The 17,373-nt window shown below is 38.0% G+C and overlaps 1 long non-coding RNA gene across 1 annotated transcript; it reads left to right on the forward strand.

Moving 5' to 3' along the window:
- The first annotated feature begins 2,172 nt into the window (after positions 1–2,172).
- Positions 2,173–5,791, forward strand: LOC112655647 (uncharacterized). Its single transcript, XR_003133813.2, has 3 exons — positions 2,173–2,299; positions 4,012–4,118; positions 4,240–5,791. It is a non-coding gene; the product is annotated as an uncharacterized LOC112655647 (long non-coding RNA).
- The last annotated feature ends 11,582 nt before the right edge of the window (positions 5,792–17,373 follow it).

The following is a 17,373-nucleotide window of genomic DNA, read 5'->3' on the forward strand; positions in this document are numbered from 1 at the left end:
AATACCTCTGATCTTTTGGATTTTTATCTTATATTACAGTTTACCCCTAAAAAGGCTTTACTTCAACGTTAAAATTAAATAGGATAATGAAAAAAGAGTGTCTTTATACAATGTTTCATCAAAAAGATATGTTCATACTTCCTCTCATGGAAAGGTTTCTAGAGGAAAGAAGGCAAGAAAAGGGTAGCGTCTAGCCATTAGTTGGTCCAAACGTCTTACTTATTTTTGGTCAGAAGCCTTTATTTAAATCAAAGCTTATCAGAAAATACACCATGAACGCTCAGAGCTGTTTTAATTGAGGAGGAGTGGGAGAAGACCCTGCCTGGGAGACCAACAGGGTAACCAGAGTGTTCGCTGCAGCTACGCCAATGAAGGGAACAACACCTTCCTGCTCTGAGAATCTGGACCCTCTCCCTGGGTGAGTGGCAGCAGGAGCTTGCTCTCAGAGACACTGAGAAGGGCAAATGTGAAGTTCTGTATGTTTATATGAGCTAAATAAGCATTTGAAACAGGCTCTGGATTAGAACATCATTGTCTGATAGGACTCGACAATCTATATTGGCTTCTCCGTGTGGGTTTAAAAGCCCCCCAATTTATGCCCTGCCATCTTGATTTCTTAGAGGTTATATAAAATCGTATATCTTTTACCTTTTTCCAATTTTTTTATTACACAGAACCTTAGATATCCCTGGGGGAAAAGTATTAGTGTTAAAATATGCACTTTGCTATCAGAAGTAATAAAACACACCACAGATCTTTCCCTTTGTCCATAAAATTCTGAGGGGAAAAACTTTTAGACCATGGAGGCTATAACGGAATAGTTCTACTGGGTGTAAATAATATAAAATTAAACAATGCTTAGGCAGAAGTATGTTGTTTTGAGATCACTGTCAGGTTACAATTTTTTTTTCTGTTATTTCAGAGTGAAAAAGAGGAGTTGCTATGGTTTCCTGCTCTGCTGAAACTGGGTTTTGTTTGGCCACATTAATATTTGTATAGTTATCTTTCCATTACTCGGGGAACACCATGAACACTCAGTGATAATTGCACAAGCTTTTAAAAAAATTATTTATTTATTTTTTAAAGAGCATCCAACTCCCCTGACAGGTTTTATGAATTCACATATGTTCTCGGAAACTTTTTATGATGCATTAATAAATATGTTTGACAAAGCATATGTTTTCAGTATAATTGTTTAAATGTTCCTTTTCTATACCTCCTCTCATTTGCTTATGTAGATAATTCATGAAAAATAATTTAGATATGCACATGTTAAAATCTAAAACAAATGGAGACCAGCCTTGAAAATTCTCTTAGCAGATGAAACCACTTTAGGCATACAAAGCTTAATCTACTTACTTTCAAAGACTAACTTGACCTGAGTCATTTCTTGCTTATGTACTGTTTCCCAAGGTTGACATGAGGCAACCACTGACCGACTACCTATCATTTAAGAAAATCCTCATACTATATCCAATCACCGTGAAGAGAAGACAGTCTGCTTTCTCATTACCTAAGCTCCTTCATAACGTATACTCCCCAGCCTCATTCCAGGTTCTGGTTTGAGGGCTCATGGTTGCCAACTGTCTTACTGATATGTACACAATGAACTACTAACTCCTATTTCAATGGTTCAGTGGTTCTACTTCTGTGATTTCTGAATGGACATTTCATGGCACCAGCAGTGGGATCCAGCGAAGACCCCCAGTGACTCTGTGTGCCTGTTGGCACAGAGCCCACTGAGCCCACTGCTTTCTCACCAGCCCTGGAGTTTGAGGGTCAGCCTCTCTTGGAGAATAGAGCTCACTCTATTCTCTTTGTGTTTCAAGCTCTCTAACTAACTGTACCACGCATACTCCTTTAGATCTTTGTTTGTTGAAGCTTCTTGTTAGGTCACTCTGTTCTTTTCAAAAGGAAAGAACGCATACGATTTCCTGTGTTTTGGGGCACCCATTGGGAAACAAGGCCCCTCATAGGCAAGATATCTGAGGGAACCTAAAGACACAGATACGTTCCACCTCGTCAATGGACCAGAATCTGATACCTTTTTGGAAATCGGGTGAACTCTTGGAATTGTAATGGCCACTCTAGGGAAACTTTAACGTAGGTAAGTCCACCTTCAGAGGCATCCTTAAGAGAGAGGATTCTAAACCTCTTAGAGACAATGGAAGACATTCTCTGATTAGCATGCAGAAGCTTCTAGAAGACAAAAAGACTTCAAAAAATAGCTCTAAAAAGAACCTTACAGTATGCAAATAAAAAAAAAATCCTTAGTAAAACAGTTTGGCCATCTGAGCAGGTAACCTTAATTTAGTTCACCCACTAGAAACACAATTTCGATGTAACTATTCTTTTGAGTTTTGAGACATGGCTAAAATTTTTAAAACAAAATCTGTAAGATCTATGTTGGTATTTGTACGTGTATCATGTCTATGTCTGTATGTTGTTATAGATATGTGATATTTCTCTACCTCTGGATGGTATTGCCAGGATTAATTTGTAAAGAGCTCCATTTAATTGGCTTAAAGAAAATTAAGCATTTATAAAAATCAAGTATACTCTCAGAAATATAGAAACTAACCCAAATGCTTTTCAAGTTCAAATAATCTGGGATAACTTTGATAAATGAAAGCTAGTTCAAGTTTGTTGGTTTAATAAAAGCAGGCATTTCTTAAAATTTGCCAACAAGAAAAATAACTTAAGATGATAGCTGTTTGATGTCCAATCCAAGCATAACTGTTGAAAGCCAGAATTTTAAACAAATGTAAATTAAATTTTATACTAAGTTAAACAAAAATAATGGATATTCATTGAATATCTAAATCATTTCCAAATAAGAGAAACATTAAATGCTAAGCATAAGTTTAGGTTTATCTACTTTTGGTGCTTTTTTTATCCCAGAGAGTTATTTGGGTCTTTTAATAAACAGGTCTTGAGCCATAATGAAAAATTTACCATGAGAAAGAATATACTTCTAGAAATTATGAAATATAAATTGCTGATCTACTACAGGATGTTAATAATAGGATGTTAAAAGACAGTTCACACTTGCCCGCTTTCTAATTTTCCCTGGAAAAACAAAGATTACTAGTAGTTAAAATTGATAATAAATATGTAAAAATGCAACTATTACAAATAATATGGATGAAAAAAGAAGATTGCATGTGGAGCATAGGTAAGGAAAATAGAATGTGTTCTCTGAATGAGAAAAGGTATTAATGAGGGCAACCCCGGGTGGCTCAGCGGTTTAGCGCCACCTTCAGCCCAGGGCCTGATCCTGGAGACCCGGGATCGAGTCCCATGTCAGGCTCCCTGCATGGAGCCTGCTTCTCCCTCTGTCTGTGTCTCTGCCTCTGTGTGTGTGTGTGTCTCTCATGAATAAATAAATAAAATCTTAAAAAAAAAAGAAAAGGTATTAATGACATGGGAGTGCTTTTGTTAAAAGAAAAAAGAAAGTAAATTTATTCTACAGTAAAAATGATTGTTCCAGATTAGGAAAGGAAGAATATAGGGCAAAAGCTGGATGGATATAGAAAGTTATAGAACATTTATAGAAAAGGAATCTTCAGAAATGAATTTTATGTGGTCAAGGCAAGATCAGAATGGATATAATTAAGTTTAAAAAATGAAGAATTTTAATACTAAAAGTGTGCTGAGGCAGAATTAGAATTTGGTTTTCTCTCTGCTGAAAGGGCAGTTTTATTGTTGTTGTTGTTGTTTTTAAGATTACTGATCTGCGGGCAGCCTGGGTGACCTAGTGGTTTGGCGCCGCTTTTGGCCCAGGGCCTGATCCTGGGGACCTGGCATGGAGTCCCATGTCGGGCTCCCTGCAGGGAGCCTGGTTCTCCCTCTGCCTCTGTGTGTGTGTGTGTGTGTGTGTGTGTGTGTGTGTGATTTCACACACATACAATTCATGAATAAATAAATAAAATCTTGTAAAAAAAAGATTACTGATCTGCTCTAATAAGAAATTAGATGCAAAGTTTCTTTACTCTCATGTAATCTCCCTAGGAAGCAAAAATTCTTGTGGCTTATGAAAATATTTCCAGGGCTTCACATTGTCTTTATCAAGTCTTTAATTACTTAGAAAAATAATGGAGTCTCCTCTGTTAAAAGAGGTAAGGTTTTTTATAACTCTGTAACTTTGTGTATTTGCCTTTGAGATCTTTTGTCACTTTGGTTGAATGGATAACTCATTTGCATAATATGTTTTGGTGTGTGTATGTGGACTCTCAACAGATCTTTAACTATGGCTATGTTAAAGTCTTCTGCCACTCACAGATACTGTTTTACCCTCGAGTCTTCTCTGAAAACACTGACAGTGAACTACAGACAAAAGTGCTTCACCTTTACACAGATCATGGAGAAGATTCTGACAAGTACTCTGAAGTGCAGGATCCTACTAACTTTAAGATCAAAACAGGGAACTGGGTAAAGATTTCTAAAACATTAATGGAAACCTGATTGATTAAAAAAGCTGCTAATCCAAGATGAAGCAAAATGAAAATTAATTACTTAAGACTGAATCAACTGATGAGGATTATAATTTTCATGAGTTCATTTAAAACAATGCTAGTTCTGGGGCCCCTGGGTGGCTCAGTGATTGAGCATCTGCCTTTGGCTCAGGTCATGATCCTGGGGTCCTGAGGTCCTGGGATCCAGTCCCACATCGGGCTCCCTGCATGGAGCCTGCTTCTCCCTCTGCCTATGTCTCTGCCTCTCTCTCTCTCTGTGTCACTCAGGAGTAAATAAATAAAATCTTTAAAAACAAATAAAACAATGGTAGTTCTTTAATGTTTTCTTTCCAGGTTGACAGTACTCCCCTTTCCTCCTCTCTGTTAAGCTATCTATTAACTTACAGCAATTTGGTAAAGTGTATTTTTGCAACAAAGGGTGAAACATTTATCTGATTCTCCCTACATAATTTCCCCAGAATTCGTAAACTCTCTTATCAAATACTCTTATTTTTCATGATGATTTATGTGTTTGCATAAATTCAATAAGATTCTGTTCTCTGTGTAACAGGCACAATTGGAGAAATCCGGGGCTTAACTTCCTAGCCTTGAGAGGTTCTTGAAAGTCCGATCTAAGATTCCTCCTCTCCTAAGACAGGTTTGCCTCTCTCTTTTTCCCCTTCTTCTCTCATGTTTTGTTTCTTATATTCCACCTATTAAGAAAACTTAATTTAGCTTATTATCCAAGATTGACTTGACCTGGGTCATTTCTTGCTTATGCCTCTGGAAATCATAAGCAAATCATATGAGTGAAATCATATGGTATTTGTCTTTCTCTGACTTACTTCCCTTTGTGTTACACCCTCTAGCTCCATCCATGTCGTGGCAAAGAGCAAGATCTCATTCTTTTTTTATGGTAATTGTTTTTGAGATTTTGTTTTTGGCCTGTAGAAATTGGACTGGATCCTGGATTCTAGTTTCCTCCAGTATGTGGCTAGAATTCTCCAAGCTAACACAACCAATTTTCGCCCATTCTTATGACTTGGAATCAGTATGAAACTAAAGCTGCCCTCCTTCCCCAAGCCATAGAAGCTAAAGCTAGACGGCTTGGTATAAACTTCAGAGAAATCACCACAACAGCTCATGTGTGGACAATCTTCATACCTGTGGCTATGCGGCCACTCAGAAAGATCACTACAGACATTCAAGCTGCAAACCAGGAAAATATGTCAGATTGCCACTGCTTGCCCTTACTTCATCTGAAGATGCTTGGAACCCGACATCTAGAATATCAGAAAGGGAGACAGAACATGAAGACTCTTAACTCTGGGAAACGAACTAGGGGTGGTGGAAGGGGAGGAGGGCGGGGGGTGGTAGTGAATGGGTGATGGGCACTGAGGAGGGCACTTGACGGGATGAGCACTGGGTGTTATTCTGTATGTTGGCAAATTGAACACCAATAAAAAATAAATTTATTTTTTAAAAAAAGAAATCTTCTCAACTGGCTGCTCTTCAAACTCAGAAACTGAATTTATTATAATTTGCTAAAACTATTAACCTTTGCTTTTCTTTTGTTTTCATAGGAATGCCTCTCATTAAATGACCTGATTGCTCATATCATATAGAGGCTTAATTTAGGTGAAAACTCACCTACAATGCCACCTCCTGAAATGAAATACCTCCTTGTTCGCTCTGTTCTGAGTAATCGGGAAGATATGGAATTGATTAGTGCATCATATTGTGCCTCTGTAAATAACTTTTTAAAAATGACACGCATCTGAATTATTTAACTGGTTAAATCTTGGCTCCTGGGAATCTCTACTCTGGGAAATTTTTCAATCTTTGGCTACTGTTCTCCTTAGAGTCATATTAACCTCTCTAGTGCATTGTATACTTAACTTAATGCCTGTCGGCAGCCACCCACATACCAAATGGTATCCATCAGGATAAGACAACTGGGTGAAATAAACAGTAACCCCATAAATGATAAAGATGGTGACTACATGGCCCTCTGGCGTGACATCTTAACTGGATGAAAACTCCATATGTGTGATTTTTCAGCCAGACTACATCAATAGTGGTAACTGAGAATAAGGCTATCCTGGTTGGTAATACTCTCAGCCTGCTGCGAGAATGACCAGAAGGGAGGATTTGTTAAAATCAGAAACAAATGGGGACTAGCCTTGAGACTTCTCTGAGCAGACAAAACCAGTGTAGTCATACAAACAAAGCTTAATTTAGCTTATTTTCCAAGATTAACTTGACCTGGGTCATTTCTTGCTTATGCCTCTGGAAATCATAAGCAAAATCTGAACTCTTGCCTAAGGTTGATATGAGATAAACAATGGAGAATTGGTTGGTGGTTAAGGAAATTCCAATATTATAACCAATCACTATAAAGAATAAATAGTCAATGACTTATTATATAAGGTGCTTTATAACAGTATACCCCTGGAGCCTCATTCCGTATTTTAGTTTGAGTGCTCCAGGTGTACAAACTGTCTTTCTGAAGCATGCACAATAAGCTTTTACTAATTACTACTTCAGTAGTTCGTGGGTTTGATTTCTGTTATTTTTGAACTTTAACACATGGATGTAGTATGGTTCCAAGGATGTAAGGTGTATATTAGAATCTCTTCATTACCCAAGGATTACCTTGTTGCCTCCCTGTCTAACTCATAAGAAGGGAAGGGACCTTGTATGGAGATTTAGACCCTCTCTTTACTCATGGCTTGTACACAACCCACCATACTGTATGTAGACTGGGAGCCTACATAACAGAACTCCACAGGAAAAAAATAGTTGGGTGCCATATTTAAAAACAAAAAACTCTACTATTTTATCTAAATGATTAATAAATGTAGTCCTTTCTTAAAATTTTAAAGGATTTTATTGTATTTATATAACAATAAAATCCTTTCCTACTTTGATCAAGACAAACATTGTTATTGATTGATTGCATGAATTTACCTGAATAATTAAATCAACTACTACCAATACCAAATTCATTTTAATTTCTACAGAACATCATGCATAGGATTATAGAGGATGGGATCACAGTGAAAAGATGTTTTACTCTTTCCTTCCCTCCTCACAGCATATTCTGCTATTTGTGAAGGAATAAGACAGTATATGGAATTTCTTTCTGGTATCAAGTGAGCTTTAAAATATACACAACATATATATGATAAATAGATGTTGATTTTTAGTGAGTGTGTTCTAAAAATGTAGTTTTTAAGTATATTTACATTTTTGTAATATATCTTGATAAAGAAATAAAATATGCATATTGTAACAAAATATTTTGTCAAAACTTCAGTTAGTATATAGATTTCAATATAAATCATTCAAAAATCATGAGATAGAGATATTGTGCTCAGCTTACCAGAAAAAAAAGTATTCAAAATAGAAATGAGTAGGCCCTATAACTTCTATCCAATGGCTATGTCTATATGGTTGTCAAAACAAAAAAACAAGGGCTAGAATGGAAACTGGTTCTTAATCATTATCTCTAGTTATAAGAAATTGGAACATTCAAATGATTTCCTCTTTTGGAAACCAAGCATTCAGAGTATCCCAATGGCTCAGAATGGGGGTGTACAGAGGAGAAAAGAGAAAGAAGAAAGCATTACTTTAAGATGATACATCAATTCATAACTACACCCTGCACCCCATTATCCTAGCACTGTAGCCAATGATTGTCTTCAGCCTTCTCCCTGCCACTGTTGCCATCAGTGCTTAATTTTAACAGATTTGCCTCACTGGGATGAAGTGGTAAGCAAGAAACACACTCAATCACTATGATGAATTAGGAGGTTTCCTAAAAAGGGTCCCAGAATCTCCCTTGTAGTGTAATGAATCCTGTGTGAGTGTATCTCACTTCGCAACACACACTGCAGTAATTTAACATGCTGCAAATAATCTCAACCTCATGTAATTTCCCCTTGGTTATTTAAATTGCCTCTACCTCATCACAAGGAATTGGAAAGGCTCTGAAGTCGTATTTAAAATCTTAGCTATTCAATATATACAAAAATGTATTTTATAAAAATGAAAAAAATGTATTTTAGCATGACCACAGTTATCTATGATGCAGAAATGAGCATGGAAGGAGAAGAGTAGTTTTAGTTTTCTATTCCTACCTTTCTGTATTGTTTGATTTTTATAATAAAAATATTTTATATAAGAAAAAAATAATAAAATCTTAGCTATTCATAAAAATGTCTGCCATTTTAGGCTATTTGAAAGGGAAGCAAGGGCAATTCTGAACAACTCTTCAATTACAGGTTTGGTCAAACCAACAATAAATATAAAGAAATGGCTTTATCTGAGTAATTGATCCTTCCAATGCTTGGCCAACTGTGGTGTTCTTGAGATTACATCATTGACTGTCAGATCAAAAGTTATGGTAGGAGAAATCCTAGAACACTTTTGCCATTGGGTTTGCATTTACCTTCAAATACAAAACCATGGTGTATAGTTCCATACTTTTTATTGCTTTATAACTTTGGCTTTTGTCTCCTCGTTGGATGTGGACCAGGTACATTGGTATGGTTCCATAAAGCCTAATATTGGAAATGATTTAAAACCTCAAAGTCAATGTCACCTTACTCATCTCACCTGCCTAATGACTTCCTCCCTTTTCAAACTACCCAAAAAATATGTATTCACATTACTGGGAAGAAGAAGCTCTCCCTATATTTGCACAATGGGGTAATTTTTTGCCCTTCTAATTAACCAGCATGAGCCAAGTGTTTAAAAGGTTTCTTCTGAAACTGTGCCTTCAATTAACATTCACCATTTCTAAATTAATCATTGCTGACCTTAACATGCAGGATGTCTTAAAGACATGATTCAAATGGAAAAAAAAGATAATTCCATTCAGAGAAATCTACTAACTACCTGTGTTTTGCAAGTCTTTGATCATTGCTTTTCTCCTGTCACTGCATAAAGAGTCCTAGAATTTGGAACATATCTTTAGATAAAAGTCCTCATATCTTTAAATAAAAGTCCTACAAATGACCTTGAACATGATTCCCATATCTCTCCAATTTCAAAATTAACAGTTACTCATTAACATTATACAGTGCAAAATACATACTATTCCATATATCTTATCTGAAATTTCCTGCAAGAAACAGGGGCACACTAAATCTCAGAATATTCTTATTACATTTTTAAAGACTTTATTTGCTTATTTGACAGAGAGAATAAGCAGGAGGAGCAGCAGGCAGAGGGAGAGGGAGAAGCAGGCTCCCCATCAACCAGGGAGCCCGATGCAGGGCTAGATCTCAGGACCCTGGGATCATGACCTGAGCTGAAGGCTGATGGCGAACTGAGTCACCAGGTACCAACCGCCCCCACCTCTTTTAAAAGATTTTATTTAGTTATTTGACAGAGAGAGAGAGAGAGAGAGACAGAGAGAGAGAAGCAAGGGGCTTATTATAAGTTTTTTAAAATCAAATTATTGTAATTATTAAAGGAACCCAAATGTGGGTGGTTTATGTTGAAAATCAAAATAAGAAGTTCCCAATAGGAAGCATTTTCCAAGGATTCAGTGGAACTAATGTCTTCTTTAAGCAATCATAACTCTGGGGAACCTCAAAGATAGAATCTAGCCAAATCTTACAATGAGGAAGAAAAGCTTTTCTAACAGATAAAAAGGAACACTGTCTATGATATGTACAGCTAGGGACTTAAAGCATCATCTGTGAACTACCAATTTGTGAGGTGAATAACTTTATCATCTACAAAGCCCTACTACTCAACCTCTTCTTGCCCATGGCGCCAAAGGTAATGCTCTTCTAGGAGCAACTTAGCACTCCAGCATCAGACTTCTGATGCACAGGCTGGCTGTCAGGGTGAGCCAAGCGGCTCGCCTTGGAACTTTGATCCTGTATGTCTAACTCTGCTTCCTGAACACCCTTATTCTATGAATTGTGCTCCTGTCCTCAATGGAAGAATCTTGATTGTGTTCATTTTTTTTTGTCTCCCTATGTCAATGTGAATTCTGTGCTCCCTGTATTTTATTTTATGCTAATCTGATCCTAGAATTTAAAATTTTACTACCTGAGCTTGAGAGAACCAGCACTAAAATTCTAAAGTCCATCCAGTCCAATCTTCCCTCCCCTTTTTAATTTGACACCAAAAGCAACAAAAGTAAAAATTATTAAGTGGGACTATATCAAACTAAAAAGCTTCTGCGCAGTGAAAGAACCATCAACAAAATGAGAATGGGAGAAAATGTTTGCATATCATGTATCTGATAAGCAGTTAATATCCAAAACATAAAAAAGAACTCATTCAACTCAATAGCAAAAAACAAAAAAACAAAAAACAAAACAAAACACAATTTGAAGATGTGAATAGACAGTTTTCCAAAAAAGACATAGAGATGGATGGCCAACAGGTATATGAAAAGATGTTCTATGTCATTAATCATCAGGGAAATGCATATTAAAACCACAATAAGATACTGCCTTACACTTGTCAGAATGGCTATTATCAAAAAGACTAGAAATAACAAGTGTTGGTAAAGACATGGAGAAAAGGGAACCCTTGCGTATTGTTGGTGGGAATATAAATTGGTAGAGCCACCATGGAAAACAGTGTGGAGGTTCCTCAAAAAAATTAAACAAAGAACTACCATATGATCCAGCAATTCCAATTCTGTGTATTTATGCAAAGAAAATGAAAACACTAATTCAAAAAGATAGCTGCATCCCATGTTCATTGCAGCATTATTTACAATAGCCAAGATATGGAATCGACCTAAAGTGTCCATCAATGGATGATGAATAGATAAATAATCTGGGGCATACAGAGAGAATAGATTACTAGTCAGTTATAGAAAAAGAATGAAATCATGCCATTTGTGACAACACAGATGGATCATGAGGGTGTTACGCTAAGTAAAATAAGTCAGACAGAGAAAGACAAATACTGTCTGATCTGTCTCACATGTAGAACCTAAAACAAACAAACAAAAAACTAAGCTGACAGATATAGAGGACAGACTGATGGTTGCCAGAGGTGAGAGGTAGGAGAAATGGATCAATTGCTTTTGTTTTTGTTTTAGTTTAAGTAAATTGAATAAAAGGGGAGGGGGGAAAGCACGTGCTCAATTAAAATAGTGCACTAGCACTAAAATGGTAAAGTCCAATCTTTTTTTTTTTTTTTTTTTTTTTTAAACAGGGAAAAAGGGACGCCTGGGTGACTCAGCAGTTTAGCGCCTGTCTTTGGGCCAGGGAGTGATCCTGGAATCCCGGGATCGAGTACCACATCGGGCTCCCTACATGGAGCCTGTTTCTCCCTCTGCCTGTGTCTGCCTCTCTCTCTCTCTGTGTGTCTCTCATGAATAAATAAATAAAATCTTTAAAAAAATAAAAAAATAAACAGGGAAAAAGTGTACCCTGGAGAATGTGCCTCTCCAAGGTCATATAGCCAGTCAGAGATATACTTGGCATTTCTTACAATGTAATTGTACATATTGGTGTCCCAGTTCTGCATTTGGACCTTCTCCCCTTGTTAATGAATTGTAATTGTCATCCGGATGACTCAATCCTGTTGTAGCTATTTAAAGGAAAGACGGAAAGCTTTTCTCCATATCCTTCTTCATCCTTCTTATATACATACTTACTCTAAAGAACATACTGGAGGCTTAAAAATCACACAGTCCTGAAAGGGGTAAATGTAGACAAACTACATATGTGACAAGATCGTAGCAATATTCCTCTGCATAACCATCCATGGATACATTATTCAGAGGATATCAGGTGGACAGAAATCTCAGGGAGGACCAGCTTAGAGGACCAGAGTGGTGGTGAAGCACATTTTAATCCAGGGGAACTGCAGCTTGGAGGCAGGCTGCAACAATTAGCAAGATCTACTAAAGGAGGTGTAAAATATCACCATATTTCTTCATAAAAATACCACTGAAAAAGAATTAGTCAAAAAAACCCACTATTTTTATAATGAAAGAATACATTTTCTTTTCTAATATGTCCTGGTTTAGAAAACCTACTGCATTTTCTCTCTTTTCACTGAAGATGAGAAAACTGTAACTTATCCTTGCTGACTGAACAAACTGTGAAGCATTTTAGACAGTTGAGAGATAGGCCGTGAGTCATAGATTATAACTATCACTGCCAAGAACGCATCTGTAGTTCCTAGAGTTCTCAAAACTCTTGTTCTGACCCCCCCCACTCTACAGATTCCCCTAATATTCATGTTACTTCTGCACTTAATAATCAGTATAATTGTGGTAGATTAGGGGTTCTTTCCAGTACTTACTCACTCCCCTTCCTACCTTACAGGAAGAATGTATTTCCATGCCCCACTGATACTGGACTTGGCCAGGTGATTCACTTTAGGCGATGCTGTACTGACACATCCGACTGTGTGCTACTTCACGACTGTGCCTTAGGAGGAATTGCTTGTTTTGCTCTCTTCTCTAGGAGCTTTGGGAGCCCCACTCCAGCTGAATCACAGAGAAATCAATTTGTAATATAAACCACTGAAATTGTGTGGTTGTTAGTAGCACTAGCTGACAGATACAATAGTTATTACATATGTTATTCAATTTGTTGCTTGGTAAATCTTTGCTAGTTTTCCATTTGTGTATGTTTTGCCTTTCCCAACCAGACTGGAAGGCATTGGTGCAATTTAATACATGTTCCTAACTTCTTTGGCACCCCCAAAAGGCACACCACGGAAACCGCTCAATTTATTCTAGCTTCAGGAACCACAGTTTTCCTTGTATGGCACAGTGGAGTAAGTCTTTACCGTACCACTGGTAGCTCTCAGCGACAAATGTCTTTCAGCAGCAATCTCAGAATGTTTTAAAAGCACAGACGCTAAGCAACTCAACAGGATAATCAGCAGAAATGAGCAAGTGGAGAATCCTTCCTATGGGGGCTCTGCTGACATTTTAAGACACTTTTCCATTCATGATAGAACAACTTTCGCACATAAGTGAAAAGGCCATTTTTCTCAAGGCAAAATAGCTGATTTTAGTAGCACAAGGCCTGAGAAACCCTTTACAGAGAGACTACTATTTTCCCATTGGATTTCTCCATGAGTCTGGTATTTAGAACTACCCCCAAGGCTAAGAACTGATATATTTACTATTACTATTCACAAAGGGCACAGAACAAGCAGGAGAAGCTGCAAGGTGACCTTTACTTGTGCTCAGACTGCAGCCTTTCCCACACATTTACAGTAAGACACACACTCCTGGAATTTATTCTGTCCTCCCTGAGGTAGGAAGGTCAAGGATCTAGGACAAAGCTGAAGGAAACTAAGGGTGTGACGGGAGAAGGTGGGACCAGGGAGCAGGTGAAGTGGGATGGCAATGACAAATAGGTGTGCTCCTTAGGTCACAGCAGGTAGGGGACCCAAACACAGAGCAGCGGAGTCTATCTAACACTGCATGAGGTCCCCGCCTGAAACAGGGTTTTCCCACCCGCTCTTGAATCTGAACTGAAGTTTCTGTTTACACTTAATTTGCAATACCCGAGAAAAAAAATTGGGGAGAAACAATCTACGATTAAGTACTTTGACAGACAACCTCATCCTTGGCTGTTCCACTGTATGTCAACCCAAAACATAAGGCAAGAACAATATACCAACGTATACGTGTCATATATGTCACACACACTGTGAGTATTAGCAAAAACTAGCCTGGTAGTTTACCCAGGTACGTTTTCTTTGTTTATCGGATGAAGAAATGGTTTTAACATTACCAAGTAACACCAATTCTACTATGGATTGATAAGTATTTAAAGCATTCAGGATCATTTAAAAAATGTATTAAGGGAGAAAGTAAAGAAATCTCAGCAACTCCCAAATTGGATCTATCAGTGGCAGCAGATGAGTGCTGAGCTAGTCTATTGAAAAGATTTAATTACATCTCTTTCTTACCTTGAATGTCTGAAGCAATTTGACAGACCGCTTAAAGCAACGGCTGTCTAAAGAAGAAACTCCTCCTGTGGCTGGCGAAGTGAGTCCCCCCTAACAGTAAGACTTATTAATAGCAAATTAATGATTGTCAAATCTGCGGTTCCGTGATGGCAAAGCTCTGTTGGAACTTACCATGTTCTGTGTGCATGACATTTTTAACTTTAAATGCCTGCCTGTTCTGTTCCTTGAAATCTTGACACGTAAAATCTTGATATGTCATCATGGGAGCACTCCTAGCTAAGATCTCTGCAACCTGCTTAAAGCGGGAAGGAAGATTGAGAAAATAGCCTGCTCCTGGTTTTGGTGCCATTCCCAACTTACCCAACGTTAGTAGGATGCTTTTCCTTTGCAAAGGAACTAAACAAACTAGCACAGATTCTCCAGGGCTGGAAACAAAAATAAGAACCCTAAGAAATTTAGGTGACTGAAAGGTAACATTGCAATTTAAGAAAGAAATGAGGGATCCCTGGGTGGCGCAGTGGTTTGGCGCCTGCCTTTGGCCCAGGGCGCAATCCTGGAGACCCGGGATCAAAACCCATGTCGGGCTCCCGGTGCATGGAGCCTGCTTCTCCCTCTGCCTGTGTCTCTGCCTCTCTCTCTCTATCTGTGTGTGACTATCATAAATAAATAAAAATAAAAAAAAGAAAGAAAGAAATGAAAACCTCCAGTATCCCACAGTATTTTAGTTCTTGGCTTTTCATCATCATTTAGTATGCCTACCTCGAGACACTGTTAAAAGTAGGAATGTTTCGGGATATTTTGCAGGCTGTCAGGAAAATACCTGCCTGTTGACAGGTGGTCGCGAAGTTTGTACAAGATGGTTTGGGAACTTGTGTACTTTTCCTAGATTCCTATTGTTCTTGAAACACGGACTCTTTTCCTTGTCCTTCCTCCCATGGGCACTTGGAATCAGTTTGTTGAAATGAGAGGCAGTTTCTTTTCCATTCAAGTGTGTTCAAGCCTAGGAGTGAGGGGAAGTCTGAAGAATGTTTGTGGCTAGGCTGGAAATCAATGGAAAACGTGTTATGGTTTTACAACAAATCAAGTAGCACAGATTTGCTTTGTGTTCGGGAGTTAATCTACACTCTCTAAAAATGCTTCACAAGCCAGTTAAAGCAAATGAAGGAAAAGACTTTGCTGGAACCCCCTAGAGAGAATATAGTGCTATGTCACACAGCTCTCACAAATGAGTGGGAGAGATCGTCTTAAACCTTAAACCGTGTGTTTAAAACACATGCCAATTGCTCTGATTCTTGCCATTAACAACTTCAGAATTAGCTTCCAGATGGTAATCTCCATAGAGCAGTGACTTTTATGTGGGGAACCCGGGGAAGAAAAGCTTTTTAATTATTTTTTCTTTTGCAGCTGAACACAAGTGAACTGGGAGCCTCAGCACCATATAGAAGCTACAACTATATCACTGAAGTGTTTGGTGTTAATAATTCAGAGAAAGTGATAAACAGCCAAGGGTTTAAGAGAGGCTGGAAATAAACTTTTAAAGTATAAAAGCTGAAAGCTAAAGTTTTGAAAATTTCCTTGGCGATTTAAAAATTCATATAAACCAGTAGTTTCAAATCAACATTTTGTTGTCCAGATTCTAATGCCTCCATTTTTCTGCCTAATTCCAAACAGTGGTCCTGGAAATAAAACTGGAATAGGCCCCAAATACTAGAAATTGAGATAGAAAAATAATGTGGTTGCTTATTTTGAAGCTGAGGTAATAGATAATCCCTAAAGTGGTAGTCATTTGCTTTTACATTTACCCCCAAATCCTAACAGTGAGGACTGCTGCATTTCTCCCCACTCTTGTAAGTGGTACGGTGTTTTACATCACAATACGATTCCGCCCAGAAATAACGGAGAAGGGAAAGTTCACAAAAAGGACTATGATAGCCAGAAAGAAATGCCCTGTTACCTTTCAATAGTGGAAGAGAGATAAGACAGATAATCCCAACTACAGAGTGATCCCCAAGTCATTTTTACTTGGCTTTGAAGTATACTGCTGACTGTTAATTTATCTATTTCCTTTTTAGTGCTATTTCTTTGGGACCAATATTAACATGGGGGCTACTCAATGGTGCACAGGTCGGAAAACTTGAAGGCATCACTGTGGGGAACCAAACAGCTCAGAAGGCAGGGAAAGGAGGGACAGGAATTAAATATCTGCTGTCACTATCCCCAGGGCCAGAAAATCCATGCAAAAATACTTACAAGTCAACTCTTTTACGCTATATGCCCCAGTAGGACTCATTAAGTGAGTATCTCTCCCCATCTCCTAACTATGAAGGAATGTGGCTTTCTGTGACTAAGAAAATGAATTCTAGGAGAGATTTTCATCCTAATAATGGCTAGGAAGCAGAACAATCTTATCTCAGAAAAATCCAGGGCTTTAGATGACAGTGCTTGGAATTCAGGTACCTACCATACGCTTAATGGAAGACATTTCCTTGGAGAGAGTCCTTCCTTGATGACTGGTGAAAACGGAAATAAGCCCATTTCACCTGCCTTCTCAAATAATGGCGTGTTCAGACTTATGTTTAAGTTAATTTTATTCCTCTTTAAGAGTTCCACAAGTCTGTCATCACACTCAAAAGGGCTCCAGTTTCGAAATATCTAAAACTGAAATCACCTCTCACTAGAGACTTCTCTTTCTCCATCTCTTTCACTTCTATTTTTACTTTTTCGTGGAGAATTCTCTTCAAACATCTCTTCCCACTTCAACCAGATGGCCTGGCTGTGAGCATGTCCTTGACAAGAGCATCACCTCTTTCCCATGACCAGTGCAATAAAGTACAAACTCTACCAGAGGCTTTCCACTGATCTGGCCCTACCAACCCCTCCGTTGTCATCTCTGGCCTCCTACTGAATTCTATTACTCAAGACTAGGTTACGCTAAATGCTACTGTTAATATTCCCAGAGCGTGTCTCACTCTTTACGTTAACATGCTAAAAAGTATTG

This window comes from Canis lupus, chromosome X (genome assembly GCF_003254725.2).
Source record: "Canis lupus dingo isolate Sandy chromosome X, ASM325472v2, whole genome shotgun sequence".
NCBI lineage: Eukaryota > Metazoa > Chordata > Mammalia > Carnivora > Canidae > Canis > Canis lupus.